This window comes from Eublepharis macularius, chromosome 10 (genome assembly GCF_028583425.1).
Source record: "Eublepharis macularius isolate TG4126 chromosome 10, MPM_Emac_v1.0, whole genome shotgun sequence".
In the NCBI taxonomy this organism is placed as follows: Eukaryota; Metazoa; Chordata; class Lepidosauria; order Squamata; family Eublepharidae; genus Eublepharis; species Eublepharis macularius.
Window position 1 is genome coordinate 17,382,334 of NC_072799.1, and position 16,200 is coordinate 17,398,533.

The window sequence follows — 16,200 nt, forward strand, 5'->3', positions numbered from 1 at the left end:
TTAAAAATTCACTATAGGCTACCACAAACTTTGTATTACATATAAAGGGCTGGGATGTCTCTAAAGGCAAACATTATTGATAAGTGATTCATACTGATATACCAAAGCTTTCTATGCTCCAGTCGAAAAGAACTGCACTTTCACAAGCTAAACTGAAAACCAAAGTATTGTTCCTTTTAGTCATTATGGTGACCAGAGGGCAAATATAATGAATCATCTTGTCACTGAAATGAATCATGAATAGCTGTCCAACAGACTATTAGCAAATGACATTGTCACCCATCTCTCCACAAGTCAGGAATGCTCTCTTAGTTCCCACCCTTATCCACAAGAGTTAGTACGGTAACACATGAGTCTAAAATTAATCAGTTGCCATGTACCATGTAAAATAATGAGAAGCAGAAATATAATTCCAAAAGATTTAATATTAAACCATTCAAACTCTCCAAACTGTATGTTTTCAGAATCAATCACCTGCGTTTTTTTCCCCATTTGGATTTTTAAAAAATTATCTCTGCTGAGGGAAAGAACTGTCTATGCCTCCTCAAGCTTCCCCTGTATTCTGTCTACAAATTGTACAACAACAACAAAATAATCTTATGTCTAAGTGTACAGGAAATCACACATTTTTTCTAGTCAACCTAAATGCTAACATATAGCAACAAAGTATTTACAAATATGAATCGAGTTTGGATCCATCCTTTACTTTTACCCATAGTATCATTACGAGTAAATATCAAAAATATCATTATGGACTCAATATACCTGAAAATATATTGCATAGCATTACCTGTAGATGGACTGAAAAATAACTGAAAGTTATTCTAATACTAAGGTTATGAAAGTACAATCGTGGTTCTCATTTGTTGCACAAAGAGAAAGGCCTTCCTATCACATTAACGTGAAACCCATCAATGGAAGCTAAGTTATCAAGAGATGATTATACTTTAACTGATTGTGTGAACTAGCCATGGTGGATAGTAACAGCCATTTTAAAAACTCAATATTGTGCAATCTGCAGGTAGCTATTCTTAGCTATTCTGAGGTCCTGGGCAGAAGCCCAGAAGGGGGCACCAGACTGCACCACCACCAGGGCCAAGCAAGACATGGCCATCACCCTGTGCGTTGCAGGTGGGAATCATTGCAATAAGCCAGCTACCTGAAGCCCAGACGGGGCTGTCGCAAGAGGATACGGCTGCAAGCAGGCAGCATGAGCCCCTGATGGGATGGGTGCAGTGATGGCAATGGAACCCTGCTCTTTTCCCTCTCCTGTTGGGGGCGGGCAGGGCTATGAGCCTTCAGTGGTCCCAGCAACAATGAATGTGCTTCATAATAATAAATTTACTCTTTTATAAATGATTAGGGAGTCCAAGATTTTCAATGTTATAAAGTTTACCCTGAAACCCAAATAATGCTGGTAGTCCTACCTATTGTGACTATAGGAGGCCACTTCAATCCTAATATTTTTTTCTTTTAGTTTCAACAATATTTGTTTGCGAATTTCAATTTTGATTTTTCCTATGTCTCAGATGGCAAAAATTAAGATACATGAGCTAAGGGTAAAAAAATCGATGGGCTTAGACTGGAGTAACTCTGCTTAGGACTGCACTCCAAGTGTTGCATCCAGATACAGGATCACAGGACCTTCATGAGCCTGGTGGTCACAGACCTGCATGGACAAAAGCCACATGGGACAGCAGTTTTAACAAGGAAGGGAACTGGCCAAGGCTAACCAAAAAAAAGCTGTTTGGAATCAACACTAAGGCATTTATGCTTTAAAATTCTTCAAATTCCATTTTATATCCTCAGTAAGCTGAAAACTATGCATTTTATATTGCAGCAAAGCAGCATCAGATCATGGATCACTGTGGCCAGATCACACGGTTCCAGGAACAGTCGCAGCTGGCATATCAGCCAAAGCTAACGAAAGGTGCTGTGGAACAAACCTGAGTCTCTCACCATAGGTCACAGCAGCACCCCCAGAGAGCCAGTCTGGTGTAGTGGTTAAGAGTGACAGGACTCTAATCTGGAAAGCCGGGTTTGATTCCCCACTCCTCCGCTTGAAGCCAGCTGGGTGACCTTGGGTCAGTCACGGCTCTCTGGAGCTCTCTCAGCCCCACCCACCTCACAGGGTGATTGTTGAGAGGATAATAACGGCATACTTTGTAAACCATTCTGTGAGGGTGTTAAATTGTCCTGAAGGATGGTATATAAATCGAATGATATTACTGTTACTGTTAACTATGAACTGCTCCTTCTGGGGGAGTCCGACCCCCCTCCAGAACAGTCTGGCGCCTGTTTTCATTTTACTGCCTTCTTCATCTACACACTGTCTAGACAAAACTCAGGAAGCTTTCTTCTATATACCATTACCAAGTTATACATCTCTGCACTCTGCTACAAGTTAGTTACTAAGTGACATACCAACATCAGACTAATGAAGTAACAAATACTTGACACAGATTCTTTCAGAATGAAACACATGAAGAGCAAGTCATTTCTATAAAAACATGTTCTCCTCTCTAAGTACGATTGCATAGTTTAGCTGACCAAGTAAATTTCCTTTCCTTACCATGTAACAATGAAATAAAGTGAGCAAATGTCTAAAGTTCACAGAAGGGCTGCTCTTACTTACAGTAAGTATGCCCACATGGCCTTGGTTCTCACTAGCAGAACATGTTATGATAGATCACATAAAACAGGCCTTTTCTCCAAAATGTTGGTTTAGTTCTAGAGTTTTTTCCCCCTAAAGCATTAACATCAGAAAGTTGTTTTCTAAAACAGCAGCCAACAGCTGTCTTCTGTCACCTATATTCACTCAAATAACTTTTTAAAAACAAGCACACACGGCTGCTTAAGTGCCGACTCTCTTCAATATGAAATGAGGTCACATGTTCCATCGTGTAACTTTCAGGACCTCCTTGGCATTTCCTTGATGAAGTAATGATTACATAACACAGAACTAAACCACTTTAGAATCCATCCACTCCTCCCTACACTGCTTATGGATGAGACAAAGTAATGGTTTAGACTAGCGAGCCGGCTGGCTCTTCAGAAACCAGCCTCTTTTTAAACGTAGTTTTTCATTAACTTATCCTGCTTTGGCCACATGAAGTCAATTTATTCACAGACACACATCTTCACAATCCCTAGACCTTTCAATACTGCACTGTTTTAACTGGTACCTCACACAGAACTCTTTTTATAGGACAAATCTAATTGGGATTGCTGAAGTTGGGACAGATAAAAATCCAGGCATGGATACTGCATTTCTCTCAGTATTCCTTCATATAATCCAAGCAGTCCCTTGGGTAACAAAGGAAGAAATCAAAATATCTTTATATTTTTTTTTAGGAGGGTGAATTGCAATAAATAAACTGCAATAAATAGTCTTATTAAAGTCTATCATTTATTTCTTAATGCTATTTAGCACAGTTCTTTTATAATAATCATAGTATTTAAAAATAGAAATTAATTGAAAACACATGACAAATGTCCCTCTGAACAAAAACACTTGGCTTTAACTCCCAAAAAACTTTCAGAGTTGAGTTCTGGTAAACATCATCCACAGAGCATGTCACTAGCAGGTACCACTACCACATTTCCTAACCAGCAGAATTTGAAGTCTGAAGGAGATTCATAGTCTACATATGAACGTCCAAACCAAAGATTTTTAGAGTGGTCGCCATAAAAACAATCAATTCTGGAGACAGTCACAGTCAAAGTAGCTAAACAAGAATTACTATCTGAATGTGCATCAACCAGAATCTAAGCAGAGACCATTCCTATCACTAGGGCTGAAAAAGCACTCAGCAGCGCACACACCTGCTTCACAACAGGGTTCAGTTTGTTACAAGCTCAGCATCTATCGCATCTTCTAATATCCCAATTGAAGAAAGTATTTAGGGGCTAGCCCCTTTAAAAAAATTTTGTAAGGGATCAGCTGATGAGAGAGGAGGAGCAAGTAAAGGGTCACAATTGTAAACATTCCTAGAACTGCCTTTACAGAAGCACCTCTTTGTAATCATTCATTCATGGCCGCCCTCAGCATGTATTTTATGCAAGCTGGAGGAGTGAGGCTCATGCACCCCACCGCCATGGCCCACATAAGCTTTAACAAGAACCATGTGAATTATATGCAAAACCATGTATGTGAGCAGGCACCAATGCAAGATCCATCCACACTGACAAAGGAGGAGTCAGAGCGAGGCCTTCTTGTGTCGACATTTATGCATGGCGTCTGCAGTTTATCTGTTCTATTTCTGGGTGCAGCCCAGAAAAACAGGGCTCCTTACAGATATTTAAACAAATGTCCACTTCTAAAGTTTGAGTGGATTTAACAATTTTATTATAAGTCCCATCTTTAAATTAGTACCTTTAAAAAGGAGTGATAAATATAAAGCAGCAGACTTTAATATTGTGGTTCCCATCCTTTTGAATAAGGTGACCTACAAGTTCAAACTTATTTGGTAAAAAGAACCCACCCAGTGTCAGCTCAAAGTTTTCTGCTGCCCTCGGGCACCTTGGTGCCCATCTAGTCCAGCATTCTACAGTGGCCAAGCATATGTTTTGAGAAATCAAACATCATATCCTACTATGAACCCCAGGCAAGTGGCATTCTGAAGTACACAGCCTTTCTATATGATGGCTATGCTATGCTCCAGCCTTTGATCACCCCCTTCTCCATTATTTCCTCTAATTCCATTTAAGAGTCTAAGAAACTTACTCTAGTAACCATCAGGACACATTTTATTTCATTTCTTATCAATCAACAAGCATACGGAATGAAGAAAAAACTAACAACTAATGTATGACAGAAGATACTGTTTCCAAGGTCAGGTCTTAGCTTTCAAAATACAGATCAAATTTTTGCCTCAAATTAATCACCAAAGCTGGTTCTTATAGGAGCCCCTTCACATTGATTTTCCTACAAAAATATTATTCTACATAAGAAAATGCATATACTGGTAAAATTACTAGCTGCCTGATGGCTCCCACCTCCCATTACTGTTGTAAAAGGCAGGGGAAGCGAGAATGTGAACAGCTGGCATAGAGGAAGAGGAGAGACAGAGATCAATGCAAAGGTCAGGAGCAGCCATTAGGGAAGACTGGCCTGCAACCCACTTTACAAGCTTTGCGGCCCACTTCTAGGTTCTGACCCACAGGTTGGGAAGGTGCAAAGGAGTCAGGTATTCATTGAAAGAATTTTGTTTTGTCCCCCACTCCAGGGGAGGGAGGCAGATCAGCTCACACAGTGTCCGAAACAAGGCAATCATTAATTACATCAATGCTATAAAATTGATGTAATGGTTCCATCAAATAAAAAGATTGTTTTCATAAAGGGAATAGTAGTAAAATGGAATTGTTTAGGACGGCGCTTTTACAGAGACAACGGCTGCAGTTTATGGCACTGTTCACTGTATGCATTTCTTGTTTTTAATGCATTGTTTTCTAATATATCTACAATCCAGTTTTTGCATGTCTCATGTCCTTTACTGTTGTACTGCACTGTTTTCTAACTTTGTATTCAAAACTTGTTACAACGTTTATTATGTCTTATACCATTCCTACTTTACCTTTCATAATCTGCCTTGAGTCTCAGGGAGAAAAACAGACTATAATGTAAATGAATAAACAAATTAACAGATCCCAACTGTCTAAAATCGCTTTACATGTCTCCTCGAACGCTGGCAGAGCAGATATGCACCAATGGCAGCCTACAGTCCAATGGCAGCCTACTGTCTCTTCACTTCTTGCACAACTGGGGATGTATTTCATGCATGTGGTAGGCAGACTACGAAAACGAGTCCAGGGTTCATGCAAGGGTTGCCAGCTGCAGATTGGGGAATACTTGGTGTTGGGGCTGAAGCCTGGGGAAAGTGGAATTTGAGCAGGGAAGGGACCTCAGCAAGGTACAATGCCTCAGAGTCCACCCTCCAACACAGCCATTTTCTCCAGGGGAACTGAGCTCTGGAATCTGGAGATGAGTTATAATTCTGAGAGATCTCCAGGCCCTAGATGCTGGCAACCCTAATTCACACACCACACCACCAACATACATACAATTTTAATGAGAGCCAAGAAAAAAAGTCAATATCTAAGTTGACCCCTTTGTGCTATTTATCCACAACTGACTGATCCTGCCACTGCCACCACAATTTTGCACTGTACATAACAGACACACGATCAGGGCTTTTTTTCTGGGAAAAGAGGTGGTGGAACTCAGTGGGTTGCCCTCGGAGAAAATGGTCACGTGGCTGGTGGCCCCGCCCCCTGATATCCAGACAGAGGGGAGTTTAGATTGCCCTCTGCGCCGCTGAGCGGCACGGAGGGCAATCTACACTCCCCTCTGTTTGGAGATCAGGGGGCGGGGCCACCAGCCATGTGACCATTTTCAAGAGGTTCCAGAACTCCGTTCCACTGTGTTCCTGCTGAAAAAAAGCCCTGCACATGATACATATTGCTATTTTCCAGGGGGGGGGGGGTTCTTATTTACAGTGCTGCTCCTGCAATTATACAACCAAAAGTACATACAAACCACATCTGCACACACTTTTAATTTTAAAAAAATGAAAATGGGTGAGTGATTTGCAATGTCACAGGCGACAACTAATCAGCCCTGCCAACAGCCAGCTTCCACTACAAACTGATTTCTCCTAGAAAAATGGCTGTATTTCTGAACAAAATGCAGCAAGAACCCTCACAAAGCAAACATAACATGCTATATACATTCCTGTACCCCTCCAGTTGTTTCTTTATATAACCAAAACATGCTTATTTAAGTAAAGTTACTTCAGCACAGACATTACCACCAGAAGTCATGAAACTATTTCAGGAACTCAAATGTAGACAATATGTGCATCCTTCTTCTTGCACATGCCCTCTTTTCATGCACTGAAGAAATCTGCCACAAGATTTCCAAATACAGATTTTGAAATATCCATAGTTAACACCAGACTCAGAGGAAACTAAAATGTCATAACCACACAGGGCATTATTGGAGCACAGTTCCCTAAAACTGTCAGCATCTGTAAAGAAGATACTTAGAAACCAGTAAAAAAATTAATTAGAATGATCAAAAACAGATCTGTGATTAACCATGATGTATTTTGTGGAAAATAATCTGTGTGGAAATAACAGTTTGAAAACAGGAATAAAAGGCATCATGTGACTGTATAAACTGTGCCTAGCCAGTGCCTGCAGATTCATTCAAGTAACAGTATCTGGACAGTTCTCTATTTCTTGCACTTTCAGTGGTGTGATTCTGCCTAAACTTCTTCTAAAGTTTAATTGTGGTAGCTTCACAGTTATTCTTTTGCAAGAGGGAGCCTGCTAGGAATAGCAGGAGAGGATAATTTGATAATGCTGCCCCTCACATTTTCCCCTTCATGCAATTCTAAGAGCTATCTAGGACTTCAGCATTCTGATTTTACACCCCAGCCTTCTCTCCCTCCCCCTTTAATGGATACTCAGTTTCAAAATTCTGCCCTTCTGAAGCTTATGTAATACTCATCATGCCATTCATTTCACTGCTTCCCCCCCCTCCCCACTGCTTCAGGGGGGGGGGGGTTAATTTTCAATAGCAATGTATTCTGCATATTTGAAGAATCCCTTCAGTAGGTAATTCCCTACCTTGCAAGTAGCCCATTTAAAAAAAAATTATTACAATTCAAAGAAAAAAAGATTAACAACTGGTTTCCCAAAAAGTCAAAAATTAACAAATGTACCTTCAGATAAAGAGAGAAAAAACATCCTTGAAAAAATTACTTAAGCTATATGGTTCTCTACCAAGGACAAAAAGGGATAATACATCATATCTAACTTCACAATGTTATCATTATGTTGATAAGTTATGGGCCTGACCAAAGGCATACATTTCTTCCATTTTCACAAACCACTGCTGGATGGCGGGAGAAGTATCTGAGCTCCAGTGCTTAGCAAGTATCACTTTTGAGGCAATGATTACATTTAACATAATAAAATATATTTAAAGTGAGTGGGACCCATTTTTGCCACTTTCTCCCACCCCACAATCCCTCAACGGTGGTCCCAGTTCTTTGTTTACCAGATCCCACCCTCACGTTTTCTCCTGCTCCCCACCCCAGCTGCTTACTTTGGTTCCATTTTCCTTCCCTCACGTTCTGTTGTCTCCAATTCTGCTTCTTTCTTACGCTCTCCAGCTTCTCTTTTCTCTTCATGGTTTCTCATTCCTCCTCTCCCTGACTCCCACTTCTCCCGCACACACTCCTTTTTGTGGAGGTCAGCAACACACTATAGCAAAATGCCACCCAAACTCTGTCCCCCCCCCCATGTCTATATAGATTTTGCTTTCAGTGTTGGGAGTGTTAAACCCCAATTTTGTTTAACAAAAGAACTTTTTTTTTGCTGCAAACTCTAGGGTTGCAGAAGCCTATACTCTATCCACAGCTGCCACTATTACGCAGATTTTGTGATGGACCCAGGAACCACTCTTGGACATTAGTTGTAAAGATGATTTTTTAAAACAAAATGGCGAGGCAGGAGGTTTAACCTCCAATATGAAGAAATATATGAGGCTTGTGGCACATTTATCATCCTGTATCAACATATATTTTAAACAGTTTTAAAATTTATGCTAAAAACAGCTGATTTTTACACAAGAGAAGTGATCTTATACATCTGGGAGGAGACTTTCAGAAAATCAAAGTTCTGGTGAAAGCAAAGAACTTCACAGCTCTGCCAGTGCACACTTAAACCTAAGCTACACAAAACGTTTTGCGATGAATCAGGTTGGGGTTCTCCCAACCCATCTTGCATTCCCTGCAGTTGTGGGGAGCTTACTTCCCAAGCACCTCAAAGTATGATCTGGACCGGGACCACAGCATGGGGGAGAGGAAGCTTCAGTCTCTCTCCCCTCCATGCCATCTTCCTGACCTATAATCGTCCCAACGGCACTGCTTTCCTCATTGGGAGCAAAATGGAGAACCATAATCCATGGCAAAACATCTGTAATTTGGGAAGTGGGCCTAAGGCTGCATTTGGAAGGAAACTCCACTGAACACAGGAGACTACCTTCTGCATAAACAGACTTGGGGTTTCCTGCCATGGCTGTAGTCCTAAGCATGCTTCCCACAAAGCAAATTCTACTGAGCTTGGCACTACCTTCTCTCCAAGTAAACTAGTTTAGGATTGGGCTATAAAACAACAATCCTAGTACACTCACATAGAAGCAATTCATTGCAATTTTGTTTGTAAATACTACAGATTTTGTAATATTTAGCTACCGCACAATAAAAAAAATCTTATTATGTATAGAAATACCTGCATGAATCTACTAGTAATTAACTTTTACATACAATGATGAGAAGCAACCTTAAGATATCTTTAGATCAGCCTTACAAATATATCCACAAAACATAATTAGCCCATAAACAGTTTTTATTAGCTTGGCACTCATTTTTGGCCTAAAAGAAAAAAAAACTGAAAAGCTTCCTGTCATAAGATTTTTTCTCACAGGACAAGAGGACAAATATCTAGTAAGACATCCATACTACTAATCTATTGACCATTAAAGCATGAAATACTGAATAACCAAACAGAACAGATTTCTGGTGTCCCGTTATAAGAGTTATAGGAGGGTCTACGGGTCAAGTAAAACAGCACCCAGCCTACAAAATATCCCAGGTTCAATCTCCAGCATTTCCAGGACTCTTTGGCAGCAGGGCTAAGGAAGTTCCCCCCTGCAGATCTTCTCCAACTGAAGTGAACATTACTTGGACAAGACAAACGAATGATTTCACTTTGTAAGGTATCTTTATATGTTCATATGCATTATCAGGCGTCAGAACTGCAGTTCTAAGGTTCAAAAGGTAATCTGAAGTTTCACTCTAAACTATTATTGTACTATAATGGTTTTTTGAAAGATCAGAATATCAAAATATTTAACATAGAACAGCTTCAGCCTGTCCGTTTTCAATCTCGATTTACAGAGCTGAAATTGCAGTTTCTTAAGACATTACGCGGGATGGCTTATAAACTTTCCATAGTTAACACAGGGGGTAAGGTTACCAGTGCCTAAATACATAAAGCATAATTCCAATTCAGTAACATATGCATCTATATCTATTTTGCCATATATAAACTCAACAGAAGGCCAAAACAAGTTACTGCTTCTCATGTACACTTGTGGTGAAATGCATTAACATGCTGATAAAAGCATACATGCTTTTTCATGCATTCGATGAATTTAGAAGGGTGTGACTCTGCTGGTACTGCAAGCCACAAATCAGAAAGTGCCCTCTTCTAATCTCACCTCTGCTGTGAACTCCCTAGGTAGCCTTCAACAAGCCTCTCTCTGTGCAATATATGGATGACACCACTCACCTACCTTACTGGACTGTTGTAAGGGTAACAAGCTAATGCAACAGAAGCGCTGTACAAATGCTAAGGATGGAATAAATAAATGTGAAAACTACTAGAGCTTATAGAACATTGAGGTTCTAAACCTGAATTCACAAACTTTCAGTGACAGTGATTCATTTAGCCATTTGTTTCCCTGATGAATTACTTTAAACACATTTGGTGATATTTAGGTCAAGTATATTCAATAATACATCTACGAGGAATAATATTCTCCCACACATTTGGTTTAAGATTTTCAACATAAAAAGTGCATGTCTACACAACTTAACTTTGTTAGTTGCTGAGGGTAGGCAACTACAAACAAATCTCTAATTGATAAAATAATTGGGTAAAACTGAGTTATTACTGCATCACTGATATGGAACGCCTTTTTTTTTCTAAAGCACCAATGTCATCACCCAAAAATCTGAGCTCTGGCCTCTAGGGATAAATAGCTACTTGCATCTGATATACAGTAAAGTTAGACGTATTTGTATATACTGAAAACTACTTGTATTTTGCTCACAAACAATATGTACACTATCATTCCCAGTTTGTTAGCTGTAATATTAGTAACATGCAATGTTTAAAAGTACCTGAGAAATACCTGAGTGTCATTTGTCAGTAATGAGGGCAACTGTCAGTCAACATACCCTGTACTCTAAAAAATGTAGAGATACTCACATCTTTACTTTACAATGGGATGCATTGTACAAGTTCTCCAAGGCTCACCTTACTGCAGAATCCACTCAACCACTCTTTATTTTTAAACTATGACCCTAGAAGTTCCCACAAATGCTCATGCACCCAATTTTAGAAATCACTGACTTGCTTACCACAGTCTCCAATTGTTGCCTAGCACAGCAAAGACATTTATTATCTCTGCATGAGCAGCTGAAGTTCTGGACTCTATTATATTAATTTCAAGTAAGGTAGAAATTCCCTTTTTGGACCTTTGTTAATAAAAGCCATTAGAGAAACAGAGACAGCCCATCAGTCTAATATATATATATATATATAATGCCTGAGTGTATGGAATTAAGCCACCAGGGTCTTTGCACACTCCTGTACTCAGGTCACTGCAGCATATGTAGCACAACGAAACTAATACTGCAAAACAAACTTGCAAGGATTTTCTATTGATGTACTTAATCTCTGTGCATGAACAGTCAAAAAGTCTCAGTTTTTTAAACCTAAAAAGAAGCCCCAGAAACCAAAAGGCAGATCTTTGTGGATCTGAGTCTTTCTTATTAGAGTACAAGCACCCCACCTTTTACTTCAAAATGGGGGGGGGGGCTGGGATACAGAAATCTACCAATAATAACTATTACAAGATTAGCAGCTCATAGGACCCTCCTTTACACACACACATACAAAAAGATTATTTATCTTAATACAACTGAACATTTTTTTAAAGTCATTGCAGTCCCCAATATGACTAGTCACTCCTTCCTTTCCCCGCTGCTACAAATTCTCCTTCGCCCTCTTGCACCAGTTTTGCTTTTTAACAGTCTTCCATGCAAGTAAAACACACAATTTTCCATCCACTATAGACATGACACATAAAGCACTTCATAAAAACCAAAACAAACCACCCCTAATCCACAGGGCTTTGATGTCTTTTGTTATTTCCCTTTTATTGTACTGCAGGGCATGGCCGGGAAAGGTTGGGATTGATTCTTTAAAAAGGCTGTCGTACTCCCCCTCTCTGCCCCCCTCCTGCCATCCCCAGTATCTAAAAGGCAGTCACCCACAGTTTAACAAAGGTAAAGGAAGCATGCAGTAGAAAAGAGGGTTAAAAGCAATCACAGCAGGGACAGGAAGAACAGCGCCTGTCAGTGTTTCCATGGGCCCTTCTGTCCCTGTCCCAACAAGCCTCTGGGATTTTAAACCTTTAGGTCAACGCAGGAGCAACCTCTAATTTTTTCTTAATAAAGGTAATCATTTGTTGAGAATAAAGCCCATAGTGATCTGCAGATTCTTTTTTAAGCCTAAAATAAAATGGGAGGGGGAGGGGGGGACAAGATCAGGAAGTCGGGCTTTTATCCTGTGTTAGTTTCAAACAGAGAGTTCTGTTTCCCTTCTCTTTATATTGTCTATGATGCAAGCGATAAGGCCCCCCATTATTGTCTATAAAGCAAGTCATAGCCCCCCCCCACACACACACACCATTAATTATAAAGCAAGCCACGGGGGGGGGCATTATTGTCTGTAACGCAAGCCATGGGAAGCATTACTGTCTATAATGCAAGCTGGAGCCCCCATTATTGTCTATAATGCATGCCATAGCCCCCCTCCTTTATTGTCTATAATGCAAGCCAAAGGGGGGCCCCACCGCTCCAACAAACAGTGGAAACGGAGGAATTAGCAGGAGAGGAAACAAGCCAGGGACGACCCGGTCCTGCAGCAGCATCCTTGGGAAGGAGTCAAAGGAGAGCTCGGAGCCGCCGCTGCGGCCTAGGAAAAGGACGGAGGTGGAGGAGAGGAAGGGAAACGGGGTCTCGTCCTCGCCCCCCATAAAGCCAACCTAGCCAGGCCCCAAGGGAAGGGAAGGAAGGGGCTGGAGAGAGAAGGTTCAAACCGCAGGAAAGGTGGGAGACGAAGGAAGGAGGTCGGTCCGTGGACTCACCGAAGGGAAGGGAAAGGAGGTCGCTCCGTGGCCGCCCCTCCAGCCGGGGCGGAGGGGGAGAGGGGAGGCCGTGCCGGGGGTCCGCCCAGGGTTTAATGATCAAAATCAGAAACGAAAAGCGTCCATAGACGATGCCAAGGAGACGGGGAGGGGCGGCCGCCCGCCTGCCTCTCTTTCCTAGGGCCAAGCCGCAGCCCGGGCAGGGGCGACTTCAGGCAACGGCCGCTGCAGCGCCGCCCGCCGCCGGGCTCCCCTCAGCTGGCTGCTCCCCGCGCCGCTTCTGCTCCCCCCATCAATCGAGGCGCCGCCGGGCCGAGAGGACGATCCCGGGAAGCGAGGAGGCGGCGCTGCTGCCACCGCCATCGCCGCCGCTGCTCCCTCCGCAGCCGCCGGTGGCCATTTTAATCCGTCCTCCCTCCCCCTCGATGGTGGTGCTGCTGCTGCCGCGGCTCCTTCGTCCCAAGTGCGCGCTCCCGCCTCGCGTCCCTTCCCTTCCCTTCCCTTCCCTCAGAGCCGGCTCCCTTCAACCCGCCTCTCTCGCTTCCCTCACAGAGCCTCCCTCAGCCGGCAGGCTGCCTCCCTCGCAGCCTCGCCTGGCCCCGCGGACCCTCCGAGGCTCCCTCTCCTTTTCCCCTCAGGCAAACCACCCCAAAGCTCCTCGCGGCTGAGGGCACTTTCCCCTCCGCCTCCTGCTCCTGAGGGGATCCTCCCGAGCCGGTGCTTCTGGTCACTTTCTCGCGTCTGTTTTAAACAGAAGCCCCTCAACGACTAACCAGGTTTATTCCAGCATAAATCAGAGCTGGCTTTCTGGAATAAATTTTAAATTTTAAATTTAAAAATTTTAAATTTTAAATTTTAAATTTTAGTCTTTAAAGGTTCGCTGGGTTGCTGTTTAAAACAGACTTCTGTTAAATGTTGTTGCAACAGAGCCCCTCTCGAAGGATCCTTATGTAGATATCGCAGCACATTTCTTTCTTTCTAGTCCACCTTTCTCACTGAGACTCAAGGCGGATTACATAGAATTTCAAGTCAATACGGCCAGAACATTCAATAAACTTTGTTCACCGCTCTGAGTGGTACGCTATCTAGAAGAGCAGTATATAAGAACTATTATAGTTATTGTTATTATTCAACTATATAATAGGGTAAGGATAACAGAAATTTGAAAAACAAGCAGAAATTAGATGGACAGCTGAAAAACCTGTTATCAGTTGAAAAGTTTTGTCTTGGCCCTTGAATTCTGTATAGAACTCTTAAGGAACCCACTAAATTTATAGGCATGTAGTAATAAACATTCACACATTCGGACACATGCTAATAAGGTGGCCATACACAAAACAGGAGTCTAAAGATACCGGTAGTTTATTCCAGCATAAGGTTTTGTGGACTACCATACCCTTACTGCATAGCGATGATACACTAATGCCATCGAGAGGAACTGGGCTGTAGACTATGAAAATTTAGGATGGAATAAAATATTACAAGTGTTTCAGGCGCCATTTTTGTGAATGTAAAGATAGCCTGTAAGTGGGTGAGTGCCAGCACCACTTTCTTTCCTGGCTGCTTTCCCCATCCCGGAGGACCATCTGTTCTGCACCTGCTTCCTCAAGTCCTGCACTACTTATTCTGGTGCTTCAAGATGGTGGATGTACTTCTTGTCGCTGGTCTTAGCAGGCAGAGAAGCACTTAGTGAGGTGCATGAGTCACTAGATGTGCAAACGATGTGAGATGAGAGTGGCACAAAATGGGGAAAGGTAGGATTTGAGGCCACAATGAAACCTGAACTGGGAACTTCAGAGATCTCGGGCAGGGATTAAGCCTGTGGACTCGAAGACTTATCAGTGGGGGGATGATACTGTTGGGGGACCAGTCAAGGAAGCCACTTTATACCAAAAGGCTAGAGCAGATGATATACATTTTCTGCCTCTCTTCTATTTTTACAGGTCTTTGGTTTACACTGGAATCTTCTGTTTAATGAGTCTTCCAGCCACTCCTTCCAGTAGACTGTGATTTCTCTTTGCTAACTCAGTTGGTAGCTTCTGGGAACTGACTAATTTAAAACTCGGCAGAACACACATGTATACAGTTATAACTTTTTTAAGTGCATGTTTTCTACTGCATATTTTATGTACCTCTCAAACAAGGCAATACATTTTCTGTTTAGTGTATTTTCCCCAAAACATTTATAAGACACCTGTAGAGGTAAAAGTTTAAAGTTGTTCTGTGTGTTTTTCCCCCCTTTCATTCCCAGATAAAGAATCTTCCTAAGCCCCTTCCATTAGACCCTTCCTTGGTTCCACCCACCCAAAGTTGCTGCTACCATCCATCAAGTTTCCACCCAAGCACATCCCTCCTGTCAGCCATGATAGCTAAATGGAACCTCCATATTTATTACTATCCACATTTATGTTTTACAAGATGCAAATTAGTGATCATAAGAGACAACTGATTTGTGCAATACCACAAACAGAGTTCAAGTCAGAGGTCAGTACTGAATTGAATCTAAATCAGAGTCTCAAAATCAGTGCCTCTTCAGTTAATTCCTGCCAAAATCCATTTAGATTCCACATCCTACCCCAAATTTAATTTCTCTCCCAGAGCCCTACCAATTCATTTCCCTCTTAAACCCCCCTTTTGACTTCTTCACTAAATCCTCCTCATCAAAACTTTCCACTTTTAAACATTTGTCTTCCAAAATCTCTCCTGCAATTCCCCCAAAGAGGCGTTTCCCATTTCTCCCCTCTGCTCCCCATTTTCCTAATGTAGCCAATACCCTTGCCTTCACCAGACCCAGAACACCTCCCACCTTCTCCAACTTAAAAGGAAAACAAAGGTGCAAAATTAAATATAAAGAATCAGCCCAGGGATTCACTATGATTACCAGTTAGCCACCTCATTGGTGACCCCATGAACCAACCAGTCTCTGCCGCTTCCTTTCTGCCCACAATGCCTTTATACCCCATTCCTTTATGCCACAACAATGCAGGCACCTGTATATGTGGTGCTCAATTATCCTTTTTTAAGGAGAAGGCAAACTCTTTTAGCACTGGTGTCAGTTCTTCAAAAACATTTATACCATCCTGATTGTACAGATTCATCCTGGGGAAGGGTCTTTATTTTTGCCCTTTCCCATGTCTGAATACTGGCATTGAAAAAATGTTCCGTCCAGGATGGTTGTGACTTAAATTAAG

At 41.9% G+C, this 16,200-nt stretch overlaps 1 protein-coding gene across 1 annotated transcript in view; it reads right to left on the bottom strand.

Moving 5' to 3' along the window:
- Positions 1–13,075, bottom strand: part of WDFY3 (WD repeat and FYVE domain containing 3) — a 176,241-nt gene extending 163,166 nt beyond the window's left edge. Inside the window, exon 1 of the mRNA XM_054989609.1 lies at positions 13,010–13,075. The gene's annotated coding sequence lies outside the window, so the exon portion shown is untranslated. The remainder of the gene's footprint in view (positions 1–13,009) is intronic.
- Between the last annotated feature and the right edge of the window lie 3,125 nt (positions 13,076–16,200).